Source organism: Anarhichas minor, unplaced genomic scaffold (genome assembly GCF_050575085.1).
Source record: "Anarhichas minor isolate MPS153535 unplaced genomic scaffold, ASM5057508v1 ptg000087l, whole genome shotgun sequence".
Taxonomy (NCBI): domain Eukaryota; kingdom Metazoa; phylum Chordata; class Actinopteri; order Perciformes; family Anarhichadidae; genus Anarhichas; species Anarhichas minor.
In genome coordinates, this window is record NW_027466533.1 from 827,860 (window position 1) to 844,667 (window position 16,808).

The 16,808-nt window shown below is 41.5% G+C and overlaps 1 long non-coding RNA gene across 6 annotated transcripts; it reads right to left on the reverse strand.

The window, feature by feature from the left end:
• Positions 1-366: 366 nt before the first annotated feature.
• Positions 367-14,738, reverse strand: LOC142938574 (uncharacterized). 6 transcript variants are annotated; one of them, XR_012949667.1, is made up of 6 exons: positions 14,656-14,738; positions 12,671-12,737; positions 10,439-10,628; positions 9,861-10,030; positions 9,615-9,672; positions 367-9,273 (listed from the first exon to the last, which is right to left on the reverse strand). It is a non-coding gene; the product is annotated as an uncharacterized LOC142938574 (long non-coding RNA). The 6 variants fall into 6 exon arrangements; XR_012949666.1 differs by having other exon boundaries at positions 10,439-10,631; XR_012949668.1 differs by having other exon boundaries at positions 9,828-10,030; positions 10,439-10,631.
• Positions 14,739-16,808: the final 2,070 nt, after the last annotated feature.

Here is a 16,808-nt window from a genome sequence, read left to right on the forward strand (position 1 = left end):
CGGTCTGTCTGTCTGTTTAGTTTATGGGTCAGCGTCTGACCCCGGAAGCAAAACAAAACACAGCTGAGGCACGTATGTAATGCGAGGCTATGCTAAACTAGCTTAGTAAGGAAAACAACACGCACAAACTCACGCTACATTCTCCCCGCAGCGTTTAGGCAGCTGTTCCCTACTGATTCAAACAGGGCTAAGCAATCGCCACACAATCCCCATTTCTCCAGACCATAATTCTTGTTTGTAAAAGAAAACAGCCCAAACTGATTCAATTATCCGGACCCTAAACCCACGCAGGACGGTATGCTTCGTAATTAACGGACAATGCATATGGTCAAAATCGATGTAATTAACACAATGACAAGAGCGAACTCACAAGAATCAGTCACATTTATTTACAACAAAGCAATCCAGCAACGCTCACACTAAAGAGCAAGGGCCATTCAAATATTATTTACATCAGGGAACAATATCCATAAACGACACGATAGGCAAAATTAACACACTGCAGATGTAAAGAAAACAAAAGCAGTTTCACTTACCAAATGCTGTTCTATTTAAATACAAAATCCATCCTCCTGTCTTTGTTTACAAAGAGTTCAATAACGCGGCTGTGCAGTACATCCGTGCGTTTCAGTTCCCGCAAGAGGTCCTTTTCAGTATTTCCCTATTCTTCTTAACTTTTTCAGTGTGGAGCTCCGTTTCCCTGCGAACTTGTTCGTTGATCTGGAGATCCACTCCGGTCCCTCCAAGCGTTTTTAAGATCACCGTAGTTTGTACATGTCCCGCCGTACTTTGGTGTAGTGTAGCGGACTTGCTCAGGCAGCTCAGGTTACCAAATCCAGCATGGCTCCATACACCAATCAGTTCAGTTGCAAATAACAGGCATTCCCGGTAATACAATTTGCAGCTCTTCTCCGACCCTGTCAGCCAGGAATACCGTTCATAGTTTGCGGACTGAAAGTGGCACACAAATCCTTTTTCTGGCTGGGTCAGGGCTGCTAGCTGTGGGGTTGGCCGCCCATTTCTTACTATGTCCATATGTGCAGTTTGAGAAAGACGTTCCCAGTAACTCCGCCACTAAATCAGTTTCTCCTCCTCCTTCCGCCATTTGATGTTAAAAAAACAAAGCTAGGTAAAAATAACTAAAAATCCCATAATTTCTTCCATATCTTTCCACTTAAACTCTGACTGCTACAACCTAAATTCTGTAAGCAAGCATAAATTTCACTTTAGTCACGTGATCGCCCACTGACCAATCACAGCACACTCTGCACCTCGCAGCAGAGCTGCACCTGGACACTGAGCTGCATGTAATGCTGACGTAGTTATTGGCCAGCTTGCAGGCTCTGACACGTCAAAGAATACGCCCAACATGTCAAACTAAAGATCTGATTGGTTGAAGACTATGACAATCAACAATATCGTCCCCATTCACTTAAAATGCACATGGATGCACTTGTAAGTCTGCAGGCCTCGGGCCTCTCTTCTTACCTAGAAACACAGAGGTGAAATCTGATTGGATAAAAGCTCTACTTAAAACAAGTTGCATTGGAAGCAGAGCAACTGAGGAAGACAGTAGCTGTGCAATGAGAAAATAAGATAATGGGGGAAATATTTTTATAAATTATAATACATGTAGTGTATTTAAGAAAAATTATTAAATTATAAAATAGCTATAACTTTGTGATTCTGTTTAGGCCAGCAGAGAAGGCTTTGCAGGCCCTGACGGTCCGCCACTGTCTAATGCTAAGTTTTGGTGAATTTAGGAGAAATCCACAGACACAAACAGACAAAATAGTTTAATAAACAGACGTGTGTTTTGGAAGTTTTCTTTCCACTACACCTGTTATAGAAGCAAAATAGCCCAGAATCTCAAAATTGACCACTGAATGAAAAACCTGGTTTTGTCCTGTAGTGAACGCAACTTTAAGGCACTTCTGCATCGCCTTCACTTTTCAGAACCAGACGTAGCCGCATTCTCCAAAGCCTGTATATCCCCAAAAGCAACTTTAAATTCTCAGCAATTCTCCTATCAAAATTCAACATTCTCAGAGTCTCAGAAACACGCTCAATGATGTTTTGAGAATGGTTTGTATTTTCAGTCCTCAGATGAACCCATAGCATCTCTTACAGCCAGTCAAAGGTCACCACACAGTGCTGAACGCTGTAGAAGCGATCGCCTGGAGGATCGTGTGTGATGTAATGCTGCTTGCATCACACTGTATCTCCCCCAGCTGATGACAGTCAGGCCTGTTTCCCCTGCCAGCACATCCCAGCTGCTATGAGGCAATGTAGTCTGCCAGGCACAATACGGCGTGTCAGCCCTCAACAATGGAGGACTTGTGCTCCCTGGATGGCATCATTGTCACAGTTTTTCTTTCTTTCTTTCTTTCTTTCTTTGTTTTTGGGAGGGAAGGCTTTGTGAGTTGTTGTTGTTTGTTGTTTGTGGATGTTGTTTTAGCTACATGTCTCTCTAGGTTAGCCAGTTATTAACCCTTGCATTGTTGGCTGGGAGACAATGGCTGCAGTGAGTGGTGATGCACGGCTCATATGCAGACTGGATGTGGGTCATGGGAAGAAAAAGGGGTACGATGGTGCCGTGGGATCGCAGTGAATCTATACCTTTAGCTTTTAAGGATGCCAAACCAGGTCAGACACGGTATGGCAAAAGCAGACCTGGAGACTTGAGGTGGACTTATTACGTGACTTTAGAAAGAAGACATAACTCAATCATCTCTCACAAATGAAAAGTTAAATTCAAAAGCAATAAAGCATAAGGTTGCTCAATTTAGTCGCCACATCTATTCTTGGTCTGGTATGACCCGTAGCTTATGGTGGCTAAATTTAGAACGTTTTAAATAGATATTTCTGTGTTATTGTGTTATAACTTTGCTTATAGTATCGTCACACTACATTTTAGCATTTCCAGTTATTGTTGCCACAATTGCCGCTGTTCTGTACTTTAAAGCTACTACCAGGAACTTTAAATTTTGTGATGATTTTGGCGGCCCCTGCGGACAAAAGCGGTAGTGTTTCTGAGTACCAGAGTCCCTTTAGAAAACCTTTAATTTTACTGCTGGGCTGGTCAATGGCGGAGACCCAGACTGGAGTGTGAGCTGAAAGATCTGATTCTGCGTGGAATCCGACGCAGGTGGCACCAATGATGAGCATTAAGCGTCACTATATAGAAATAGCCAATCTTGCTGATGGTGTTGTTTACTTATGTACATCATATATAAGCATAACTATCGAATTGAGACTGCTTTATTACCAGTTAAAAGTTCCTCAAAGTAACTTTAATCCAGAGAAAACTTGACTCAGACTCCTCTTGGCCTAACTTTTTTATCCTGCAGTAAATCGTCATTTTGTTTTTTTGACAACCTGGATCTAATTTTCATAGTTTGGTTGTATCAGTAAAAAACAATGCATCCATCAGTTTAATCACTGAGATCTCAAACATACCAACATTACTAAAAATAAGCAAAATGGGCCGGAGGACATGTGCAATATAGTGCAGAGTATGAGACGGGTGTCATAGCCACAAAAATAAGACCAAAGTCGTCTTCATCTTTATATACGAGGGAGGTTCGGTTACTAGTGAGGGATTTGCAGTGGAAGGAACATTAATTGGTAGAAAAGGTTTTGCTTAATGGAGCAATGATTGTTGACTTGCAGTGTCGTATAATTATCCCTGGGTTAATACTCCTAAGTCATTTGACAATTCAAATAACGAGCCTTTACATAAACAGGTGCCCTCGTATAATGACACTGGTGAATGCCTCAGGCCAAAGTGTTTACAGGGTCTGTTCTGCTAAACGATTCATTAAAACTTGAGAAAAACAGTCCCATGAGTGTAGATTTCCACTCTTATAAGGTTAAATATACATCTTTATCTCTTTTTGGCATTGCCAATATTGTTATTACATTATCTGAACAGGCCAAAGTATTGATATTGATACTGAACTAATGTGTGTCACTGCAGTTTGAACAGTAGTCTGTAATACATATATTAGGGTTCATTGGTGTAGAGTTAAAAATTGAGTCATGTTATGAGTGAGGTTAGGTTCAGGGTTGAAGTAAAACCAGTCTCCTTGGATTATCATGTGAAAATCTATACCAACGAGGATGGGAGTGTTTGATTACCTCTCAATTCAACTTTTAATTGCAATGAGAAAATGTGTGTCATTTCTTCATAATGGCTACCCATTATATCCTACATTGTGTGTTTCCTGATAAATTTAACACTGCGAGTGCACACAATGTGCCCACCAGAGGGCTGTGTCACTGTAACGTACACAGATGTAGTTATCTGGCTGAGGCTGACGCTGGCATTCTTATCAGAAGACAGCCTCCATTTTCCCTGCACCTGTATACATCCAACACATTCTCACTCCCAACTCGTCAAATACCAACGCTTCGTCAGTGGCAGGCGACACAAACAAATAGGTGACATCACGATAACTACGTCCACTTCTTATATGCAGTCGATGGTCAGTGGCCCTAAGCTTCAAGCTATGACGCTAAAGATCAGTTTCTTTTCAGTTTTGGATTTGTCAGGGACGTTAAGGGGCGTTACATGCATAGTGTCTTTTCAAAATAAACGTCCTTCTTGAAAGGAAGTTAGGTTTCGGCAACAAAACCATGCAGTTAGGAAAAGCGCGTGGTCGACGTTAACTTGACTGAAGTTAGTCACGTGAATCTCACATAAATACCGACTGACAATGTCAACACTTACATGTTTTGTTTCACACAGGACACAAACATCAGGCTCCTTGACAAAAGTTCTACGTCTGTTTGACCCACCCGAGCTGCATCTCGCACTTTATACCACATCAGTTGCTGTGACCCTCTAATAATGAGGGTTTACTTTGGAGTTGGTTGAAAGCGTGGTGCGTTGGTATCCGGGGGGCTGACCGAGCAACGGTACTTGACCAGTTGAGACCAGGTTGCCATATCAGGTCACAGTTTTACCGGGCACCGAGCCAAACCTGTGAAGACCCATGAAGAGGATCCCTTCTTCTTCTTCTTCTTCTTCTGTCCTTCCATAGTGTTTCAACCTCACACATTTTGTTGTCACAAAGTAACTCCTGCTCCTCTGCTCCCCTCCTCCACTAGTGTAGAGTTAAAGTCATAATCCCCCCTCCCCACCTCTCCTCCCTCACCGCTCCATCTCACCAGGTCCCCCTGAGCTTTGCCCGTCCTCATTAGTGGGTATTTTTCACATGCTTGTTAATTGTGTCCCGCTTTCTGCACCACCTGCCCCTCCTTCGCCCTTCTCTTTTTCCTCCTCCTCCTCTTCTTCCTCCTCTCTCTCTCTCTCTCCCCTGCTCATCTGTGCTCTCTAACAGCCACTAATTGTCATCATAAGGATGCGTCCGCTGTCACAACTGGAGAACAGACTGCAGACCGACAGTGTGCAGGCTGGCTCCTCTGGCCCCTGGAGGCTCTGCACCGGTGTCTGGGGGGCCCGAAGGCCCTTGGCAGGCAGCAAACCTCCCTCTGCAAGTGTAGCTAATGAAGACAGGATGAGAATTTTTACCTGGCTGAGGCAGTGAACTCAACATAGGCAAACTGGGAATTAATTGTAAATTAGAGGGAGGACAGAAAGGTGCGGTGGCTGCTTAACAAGGTGACAATGGTTAGAATAACACAATACTATAAACAGAGGATGACTACCTTTCTTGATGATTTCATCACTTAGACACTCATACACACTTCCCGAAAATGTGGCCTGATATAGTTGTTACTCTTTGAAAGCTTGGGGATATCCATCATAATTTAAAACCGAATTTGTATGCACAACAGGATTGTTTTAGGGCAAAAGTATCTAATGGTTATGAAATGTGTGTTGAGATCTGTTTTAAACAATTACACTGTGATTTGGGGAATTCAACAACTTGTGAAGGCGCGAATAAACACAAATCCAACTAATCCCTGCAGTATAGTTCTTGTTTTGTTTTTTGGGGATTTTCCTTCAACAATTTTTGTACAAAAAAAAGAGCACAGAATACCTGCCAATTTTATCACTACATTTTTTTTGGGATAGATATAAATCCAATAAAAAATAACTTTTACAGGCCAATATCTTAAATAAATCAAGCTTAATTGTAGTTTGAGTAAAGTTGACTAAACTGGCATAGCGTTAGGATTTTTCTTTACTCTGCTGACTGGTGTTTGTGTGCCTGCACGCATGTTTGTGTCTCTATGTGCAGCCAAGCATTTGTCTCCGTACATGCACATGTTAGTGTGTGCGTGCATGTTTGTGTGCAAGTGGGAATTTGCGCTTTGCGGCATGTGTGCTCTCAGCATGGGGCCACGGCCGGCCCCGTGCCGGCCAGCTGGAGGCTCAATCTGTTGAGGGGGCGCACTGCTCAGTGGTGGGAGGTCGGCCGGACCCACAACGATGCCCCGACCATTTGCCCCAGCCTCCCCTTCTGACCGGGACGTGCAGCTTGGCAGGCCCAGCCAGCGACTGACAGCCCCGCACAACCCAATCCACAAGAGTCAAGGAGGAGGAGGAGGGAGGAGGAGGAGGGTGATGGGGATGTGGTGGCAACTTTGGGGAGGGAGGGAGGGGGAGACTGCTCACAGCAAGGCAGCAAAGACAGCAGCGGAGCAAAGTCCAGGCACACTGCCAACTGCAGAGAACAGCAGAGCGAGCCGATAAAGGAGGGAGGTGAAGAGAAAAAGGGGAGAGAAGGAGGGTAGCAAGAGAAAGGATACATTTGGAGAGGAACAGGGGGGAAAAAAGACTGAGGGAAGAAGTGTGATTGGATTTTCTTGTTCTTTTCTAAATTAGTGAGGCCTCCGTGTATGTCATACAAGTGATGTAAATAATTGTCATCGTTTAGAGTGTATAAGAACATTATGATGGATGTATATGATGCCATTCCCATGCTCACTAATGTCCCCTTAGTTGTTGCAGCAAATTTGGGGTTGATACCATTTATTACACACATTTGGTACAAAAGGAAAGAATTTTTGACCACTCTGTAATTGATCAAAATATTCCAAAATCTTTCCAAAATCCCACATTATGACATCAAGACCTTGAGGAAAACAATAGAAACATATGTGGAGTGATTTGGTATCAGAAACTTCACACATTTGGAGATTTCTGGAAGAATCAAATCGGATGGCACACATTTTTGTTCTGGAAACTGCTCAGAAACCCCCTTATTGTCAATATTCTTACGAAAAATAAAATAATACCATACATCCTTTGAATGCCCTCAGTCGTGGTTGCAAAGTTTAATGAAGCTGTGATTCTCCTAGAGGTCACAGCAGGTCATTTTATGCAGTGACATCAAGTTTTTTTTTTAATTGTCTCACTGTGTAAAAATGGCTACTATGGGGACTGACATGATCACACATGAATAAAACTGAGGTCACTGGATGCACAAGAGTCTCGGCTTTCCAGTCAGCTTTTGCAATTCCAAGACTGTCGAGGACCCCAGTATGGAGATACTATTTTTAGAATAGGCGAAAATAACACATTTTTACTGCATGCAAAAGCTGCATGGATTTTGCCTAAAACTGGGATTATCATAAAGTAGGCATGTCTGTAGAGTGGGTACTTGGGGGGTAGCCATATATCTCATTTTTATTCAGGTATTTTTAAGTGATAAATGTTCACTCTGGCTTTAAAACCTAGCCCGCTACAGTCTCTTACAAACAGTAATTTTGGCAGGTAGCTTGCTATAGCTTGAAGGCAGGCAATGGGATGATGTAATTTTGAAGTATATTAATGCTCCACCGACCATCCACCTCTTTGCCCATTTTTAGAGTCAGGCTGTATTTTCACTGCCAAGTGGCGAGGGCCGGAGCCACCCGCTTTGAGCTTCACGTCTACTCACAAACTAATAGATGACCTAAACATTGTCCAAATTAAGTATGGTTCAAACAGAATAGAAATACATTTCAATCAAAGATAGTTATGTCAAGATGTTACCAGCAAACGCAGACACCACGCCACAATAAATGCACACAACCAGACTACTTCTGCACCAAAATACTTTAAGAACAACTGGCCTAAAGGCCCTTTTCCCTGAGCTGTATCTACATCATTTTGTTGTCGATTTGTGTGTGTGTGTGTGTGTTTGGGTCCTTTCTGTGTGTCTTTACCAGACTGGTCTGCTGCTCTCTCTGACAGTTTGATGCAGGGCACTGGGGTTACATCTGAGGGAGTGTTTTTAGCGGTCACCAGTCTACAGAGGGGACGCTAGCTGGCACCATCTGGTCATGAGATCCAACGTTTATCTGGCAGTCTTGGCCAATGTCCATACCTGCTTGTTCTGCGCACACACACACACACACACACACACACACACACACACACACACACACACACACACACACACACACACACACACACACACACACACACACACACACACACACACACACACACACACACACACACACACTTACTGGGGGTCAAGCTACCCTAAACGACAGGCTGAGAGCAGATGTCCGTCAACCCTCCCAGTCCAGTTAATTAAGCAGAATCACAAACAGCAAGGACACACACACACACACACACACATGCACAAGCATACTCTAGATGCCCACAGCCGGATAGTCCAACGGCCGTTTGTCCTTATCTTAAAGAGAAGAGATGACCACAAAGTCACTACATACCTGTGTGTGTGTGTGTATGTTTGATTTTTCTAAATCATTTTGTCACTCAAAAGCTGCAACAGGGATATCAAAGTGGTCGTGTCATTAACTGAACTGTAAATGGTGAATCTTATAATAATATTTATTTATTTGTTTGTTTTTATTCCGACCTATTATCTTTGATCAAACATTATGGTTCAGACGTTTCAGGTTTTGGCCAATTCTTGTTTCACATTTAAATTAAAAAGATGCACAATATTTTCCTGGAAACAAATAATTATCTCATCAACTGTGTGTGTGTGTGTGTGTGTGTGTGTTGTCGGGCTGGCAGCCTCTGTGGTTGACTGTGGCATCATATCAGTGCCGGTGAAGGGCCTCAGTGTTTCTCCCTCTATTGTCATCCCAGCAGCCGGTAGGGTGAAGTAAAGGATTGTGCGATCCAATGAAGCGTGCTGTTATCAGAGACTTCAGCCCTGGACATGAAGCTGACATCACCCCATTGCCTCAGTTTAGAACTGCGTGATGCACAGCAGGTCACTGTGAGATGACGGGAGGGAGAACCCCTGAAATCGCTGCAAAGCCATGTGGATCAACTGCATCATCTGTTTACCAGGCCTGGTTTCGCTGAAAGGGCAGTCTCGGCACCTAAACCAAGGCCTCAAATCAAATGAAAGACGTTTTGTTGGACACTTGGCACTTGGACTATAATTAGACTTAAGTCGCAAAAATGAGGATTCGACTGCTCTGAGGCTTTACTCTCCAAATTTGACTTGAAAGTACAAAACATTCAAGTCAAGTCATGCTTTGGCTGTGGAACATCCTGAAATAATAGAATATTAATACAGCAGCGAGCAGCCTTGCATAGCCACGCAGCATTATTTTTTAAGAATAAAAGATATTTAGACAGAAAACTGTTTGCATTCAGAGACTTGAAATACCTAAATCTTAACTTGCAATTTGAACAGCAGAAATCTTTTAATTAAAAAATATATTTGTACCTTTTTTTGGACTTCTAGACTCATAGAGATGTGTGGGTTCAAACAATGTCTGATCCCCCTGCAAGGAAAAGGACAGATTGGAAGCACTGGCAGGTTATTGAGACACAATTCAAGAGAAAGAAAACCACAGTATTCTGGTCTGTGGGGGGTTCACATGAAGGAGAACTGACATCATCCACATTTCAGTCTAAAGGTCCCTGAGATTTACTCAACTCTCTGCCTCAGAGGAATAAGATATCATCACACCTGCACCGACTTATGTGCTGCTCTGCTGGACAGAAACAACAGACGGGGACACGCAGAGAGACTGAAGCCAGAAGTTCCACTGGCATGACGAGTTCATGAAGTGGAACTCTTGCGCCCTCTACTGGTGAAAATCCAGAATGTGCGCTCGTTCTGGCTTTGTTAGAATGCTCCTGAGAATGATAGCGACAGTGTTCAATCAGTGTTTTTAATTAATTAATTGATTCAGAATAATTGCTGACTTAACTTATAAATTGCTAACTTAACCTATAAAGTCAAGTTAGTCAGGGCTCAGCAGGTCAGCAGAGAGGGAATACATGTAAAATATGTCTACAGGCCAGCATGCAATTCAACAAATATATATAACATTTCCAAAGATGTCTTTTAATTTAAGCCAATCCAGACTTTCCTTATAATGTAGGTTATAGGTTTTTCATGGTTTAACTGCATGTTTATTACATACTATATTACTGTATGATATGTAATATATCTGTCTTATTAAGGCTTTTAATGGCTCATCTGCATGTTTTCAGTTAAATTTGGTACACATTTAATGCATGACAATCCCTTCAATGTAAAACCTTAGCTCTTAAAGGGGCCTCCAGCAGCATGATGACCAGCATGGCGAGAGTCGGTCCTGGCTGGAATAGGAGACTCTGCTGCCGGGTACGTAGCTCTCCACCTCCCGCCAGAGCTCAGACTGCAGGTCGAAGGTGGCAGGGAAGCTGGATCTGGGTCTGTCTGCGGGGGGGCTGGTTGCTGCCGGAGGCCCTGCTGGAGGAGTTTCTGGTGATTTTGGCCAGGAATCAGACCCGATGGCACGCAGGCATTAAGAATAACCATACAGAAGTAGCCAATATTCTCGCTGATTGTTTCATTATTTCATTTTTATGTAGGTTGTGTAGAGGCATCAGTATCAAATTGAGACTGTTTCATAACCAGTTAAAAGCAGTAACATTAAGAAATTCATCCAGCACACAACTGTCCATATCTACAATGTCTGATCCCAAAACAATGCAGCATTTATTTTTAAAAAATAGCCTAGCTCTTTTGAGATGTCACCTATAATTTAATAATTTAATAACTTAAGTGAACAGCATTTGGTAAGTCAACTGTGTTTGTTTTTTTACATCTAATATCTGAATGGCCCGTGCCCTTGAGGGTGTAGCAGAATGCGTGTTGCTGCTGTTGTTTTCCCGTTAAGCTAGTTAGCGTAGCCTCCCAGAACACTTGCGGAGCCCCAGCTGTTTTTTGTTGTGTTTTTTTTTGTTCCAGTTCAGAGGTCACACAGACCGTTGTCTCCTACATGAGCGCAGAAAACATTATATTTCCTACAATTTAAGCTTCTGCATTTTCCAAATGCACTAGTATTATTCAAACGTATTGTTCGGTTTGTAAGCATCGTACCGAACAGTTTAATACGAATACGTATATTCAATATACATATTCGTATTAAACTATACTATATTGTTACAGCCCTAGAAACGAAAATTAACCGTAGCTGTGGCACCATCATGAGGTTATAAGGTGGTATTTCAGCTGCAGGACAGCAGTGAAGGCCCAGGGTATAAAATCACAGCCCGCCACTGCCTCTGACACATGATGTATCGCCCTTTATACTACTACTACCACCACTACTTCAGTACTACTACATCCTTTTGGCTCGCTAACTATTGCCGCGTGTAAACAGCCCTGTGACCAAATAGACACTCGTAATTGTGTGCTCATTTAGTTTCACAGAGCCATTACACAAAGGGATAGTCGTAGGGTATTCTTACACTTGATTATACATGAGTAAACATGATTGTCTTACTATTCAGACTGAAAAATGATTTTCTTCACAGCGAGTGTGTTGAATCTAGGACATAAGCTTATATTAATAAAGAGAGCGTAATATGATGAGATCAGAAAATACTGAAATCAGTTTTTCTTGTTTTTTTGCAACCAGAAGTGACTCGAGAGGGTGGAGCTAAGTACAATCGAATGCGGAATAATACATTTTTACACAACCAAAATGTTACAATTAACTTTCATGAACTGAAAACACACTATGAAAGGGTTGAAGTTGTAAAAGGAAAACACGGACCACTCCCAGACCGGACAATGCTGTGGTAGCGACCTGTCAATCACAAGGCAGCCACGCCCTAAAGCATACTCTGATTTACAGTCTATTATGTATTGAAGAAGACTTGAAACTAGAGTGAGACCATCAACTCATGTTTACAATGTTTACTGAGGTAATAAATCAAGTCAGAAGTAGAGTCATTTTCTCATAGACTTCTATACAATCAGACTTCTCTTTGAAACCAGAGGAGTCGCCCCCAGATGGACATTAGAAAGAATGCAGGTTTAAGGCACTTTAACATTGGCTTCATTGTTCAGACCGGAGGTTGTCATCTGGGAAAGATCAGAAGAGTCAAAGACTGGACTGTATCAAGAGGAACATATTGTCGAGATTGGTGGTGCTGTATCGCAAGTTGACCAGGTGGACACAACCTTTAAATAGAACAATATACATGTTATTGTATCAAGAAGAACATATTGTCGAGATTGGTGGTGCTGTATCGCAAGTTGACCAGGTGGACACAACCTTTAAATAGAACAATATACATGTTATTACACAACTTGAAACTGCTGCAGTGAAACCAGAACATGGTGTGATTCGACAGAAAGCAAGCAGTCACTTGGTGCTCTGCAATCTTTTGACATGTGTTTAAGTGTGATTCTTTATGAAGACATAAAGGACACTTCCCATTATAAAGAGATCATGAGAAGAATCCTACTCATAATTCCTCAACATGAAGGGACCTAACCTTGGGAAAAATATGCAGGCTCCCTCTTCGTTCACTGCAACAGCGTCGTTCCTCAAGGCTCTGACAACTGAAATAAAAAGAAAGTTTTAAATGTTATCATTCATGGTGAGAAATGTCTCCCTAGAGTGGATGTCAAAATGATTATGAATGCTCTCCATCAAGTCTCCTGATGCATGGGCTTCGGGCCAGGAAAATTACTCTAATTCCACATCTTCTATTCCTTTTTGCATCACAAGATGCAATTCATGAACAGCTTCGTTTCAAAGCACTTTCCCCACCTTATAATTTGAGAATGTATTACTTCTGAAGACTGAAAATAAACCCTTGCATTCTGATTTTCCTCTTACTTTCCAATCAGATGACGCTTTGAACTGTTCAAACCCAAGATGTCTTGATTTTAAGGCCCCATTATTGCATCGCTCCAGATGTCTTCTTTACCCTTTTACACTTTTCCCGCAAAAAAGTCAACTTGATACTGCATCTAAAATATAGTCCTGTGGGTTAAAAGCTCATTTACATTGATGGAGCCTCTAAAGGTGGGTATCACTGTTTTAGGGGCTTAAAATATTACTTTTTTTTTTGCATTTTGCATTTTGTCATTGCCAGACAAGTCTCAAGCAAGTCCGAAGTCATTTTTTTCTTGGTCAAGTCGAGTCACTATAGTTAAAGCAAGTCCAGACCCAAGTCAAGTCACATTAAGATTCTTTATTTTGTAATTTCTTGTACAGAAAATTAACACAGACAAGTTATTTGAGTCACCATGTCTCAAGTCTAGTCACTAGTCTTTAACTTCTAAGTCCAAGTCGAGCCTCAAGTCATGTATTTTCTGTCAAGTCAAGTTGCAAGTCATCATAGCAGTGACTCAAGTCCAAGTCACAGTGATTCAGGTCCTCATCTCTGGTCGTTGCTGCGTAATGCAGCAGGGCTGCAGGAACTGTTCATATGACAGCACAATTAATGGAGGCAGTGTCAAGTTTGGGTACCAAAGGAGGATGAGAGGACAAATCAAGGAGATTATGTTTGACATGCCCCAGAGCTGTGCCCCAGGAAGCTCTACACCTGCCATCCCACTGCTCCAAACAGGCTTCCAGGAAAGTGAGTGAGGCAGCAGAGAATCACAGAGATGAGAAGGTTCCCTTTTCACCGTGATAGTCTATTCAATGTATGTGTATCTTACACCCCTTAAAGGACATTATCACCTTATACATTCACACTTCATTATATATTCGTGCACATTCAAACTCAAGCACTTTCCTGAAGATACCCAGCATTGATTTCCTGTGTGAACCGTGTTGTCACATTTTAACATAGTGTTAGTAATTTTGGCTAAATGCAAATAATTATAGGTTTAGCATCAAATATATCTGAATCTCAAAGGATAAACTTTCCTACTGTTTTTAAAAAGTCAATATGTTGGTGTGCAGTGTAGAAGAGACTGACTGATCATCAAAGCCAGAACTATTATTTATACCCACCCAGAAATCCTCTGTTAACATTTTAATATTCTGCATATATTCTTTTTTAAATATTTTAGAACAATACATGAATTTCAAATGTTTTATGAGAACATACGGAACATTTCAAGCATTGTTTTGAAATTCACTATACAGAGATAAACCTAGAGGGCAGAAACAGATCAACTCTCACTGGGGGGGATTTTAAGGAAGCATTTAAAAGGATGCCTGCAGAATTGAACCCTGAGTTTCTTTTTCATCCACAAAGTCGGATAGGAAGGAACAGCTCCTTCCTATCTCCAGGCCATGGTCAAGCCCTACACCCCCGCCCGACTGTATCCACACTGGTCATAAAAGAGTCCACGCTTCTTACTGATGTTCACGTTTATTATTGTCCTCTCATGGAACACCGTGAAAACTAGAAGACACAAAATAGCTTCATGTACAAACAACAAAGAACCAAATACTCTGTCTTTCATCACCTACAACAAGTATAACAGTACTTTAATCAGTTAACTTAATAAGCTTTACCGTGTTCGCCTGGTAGACCAGCAGGAGAATAACCTGACGGGAAAGAAAAGGTTCGCTGGTTTCACCCGCCATTTGTCGTCTTTCTGAGCTCCGCTTAACTTCCGGGTTAATGGTCATGTTACAACAACAAAAGCTCGTCTATCATCATCAGTGAAACAAGGGCAAAACGATAATGAGTTTAACACAAGGTACACAAAATTACAGTAAACATAACATGTATTATAATTGCAGAAATAAACTAATAATAATACAAATCGCGGAAGTCAACTTCCGGTGTAGTCATGGCAACGTTTATACGCCGATCAGCGTCAGCTACACCGACCACTTATCATGTTATGCTCACCATGCGGGCGAGGCTGCTAGCTAGTAGCGTTAGCATGTTAGCTAGTAGCGTTAGCAACATGCGTTAGTAGTAGACTCTTTATGGACTATCGCTGTAGCCTAACGTTATAAAAGAGTTTTAGTACATTTTACATATAAAATACACGGCGGACAGTAAGTGGGGCTGTACACAGTTTAAATGAGGACTTGAGTAAAACAAAGTAATGTCTAACAAGAACACGGTCAAAACATTGTTGTTTGGCTTATAGCAATATACAGACAATATAAAGTATATACTGGTCCAGGTCAGCATCGTTCCGTTGAAAACACATTTAAAAGACGACTATTGTCTCCGGTGAAAAGACGTTCAAAACTGGTTTAAAAGTCAATATTTTAAACCAGTTTTGAACGTATTTTCACCGGAGACAGTCCGAGTAAAAAATGAAGAAACTATGTAAAAACTGGGACTTGGTTAGGCAAAATCTGAATTATGAGATCTATTGACTGAAATTTGTTTTGGCTTTTTGAAATTTGGACTCTCACCATGTTTGACTTGTTTGGGACCAAAACCATTTTTCAACTAAATAAAGTACACTTTCAAACTCTTCATTAAAATTCATATTCTGTGGAAGTTACATAAAAAAAAAAATAAGTAAAGTGACCCAAATTCAGCTCAACAGTTTTGACGAAAGTGTGTCATTACCACACATGTCCAGTAGAGGTCTCCCCTGTCAATATAGTAGGGGACTGACTGACCTCCGCATTGGAGAAATATCATCATTGATAAAAAGTCATGAAACAAATGTGCTCTTTATTTAGGAGATATCCTCACAGCAGTTCTGAAGTGAAACAGCAGCATGCAGGAGGTCAGAAAACAAACAAAAAAGATCTGGTGCCACGATGTGTCTTTGTCTCTCTTTATGTATACATTTGCGTGGATGAGAGATGAGCTCCATTCATGACATTATCATGTAAATCGCATGTTGTTGACAAAAGCCATTAAGACATTTTTGGTGTTTATAAGAGTATGTCAGAATGTGGAGAATTGGCTAACAGGGTGAAGAGGTCATTTGTCATTTCACTGTGAGTTCAGTCGTGTTCGTGGGACAGCTTGAAGGCCCGTGGTGAAGCAGAATTTAAGCAGAGTTTAAGTGGTTTCGGATAAAAAGAAGAAAAAAAACATCATGTCTCTAAGTCAGCTGTAGATTCTGCTGCAATTGTTGGAAGGATACTTTAGGAAGAACTCAGGGCGTCTTACTGGGACAACTCAGGAAAGGCCGAAGGAATACTTCCAAGATGTGCCCAATTGGTCCATTTTACAGTATACATTTAAAACATTGAATTTGCTTTTTGTGACTCTTAAATTATCAAAGTCTGTTTCACTGCTTTTTATACAGTGATCTAGAGAACATGTTGCAATGGAATTACACCATCCCCTATTTTCGGCTCCCTTGCTCGGACCACACCTTGGAACTCGGCCTTTATTTTGATCTCAACTACACATCTAGCAAAGTACTCAGGACTTCTTCTGTGGTCGTTCCACCTACAGTAGGTGTCTCCAGGACCATATTTTACCATGAGAACACAAAGACTTAAAGGTGAGAACTCTGTCCCCGATGGTTACAGACATACAGCACAGAATAAATTAGATTGATTTTGTTGTAAATTTACTCAATTGTAAGGTGTGGCTTTTGTTCATTGTTTGGATGATGGACTGTGCCTTTAAAATCAGTCAGGCCTTTTCAGGCGCACTTTTATTACAGTGTGTGATAAAATAGACACTGTCAATCAAAACCTGAGAGACTATAATCAATACTATTTTAAGTTACTAG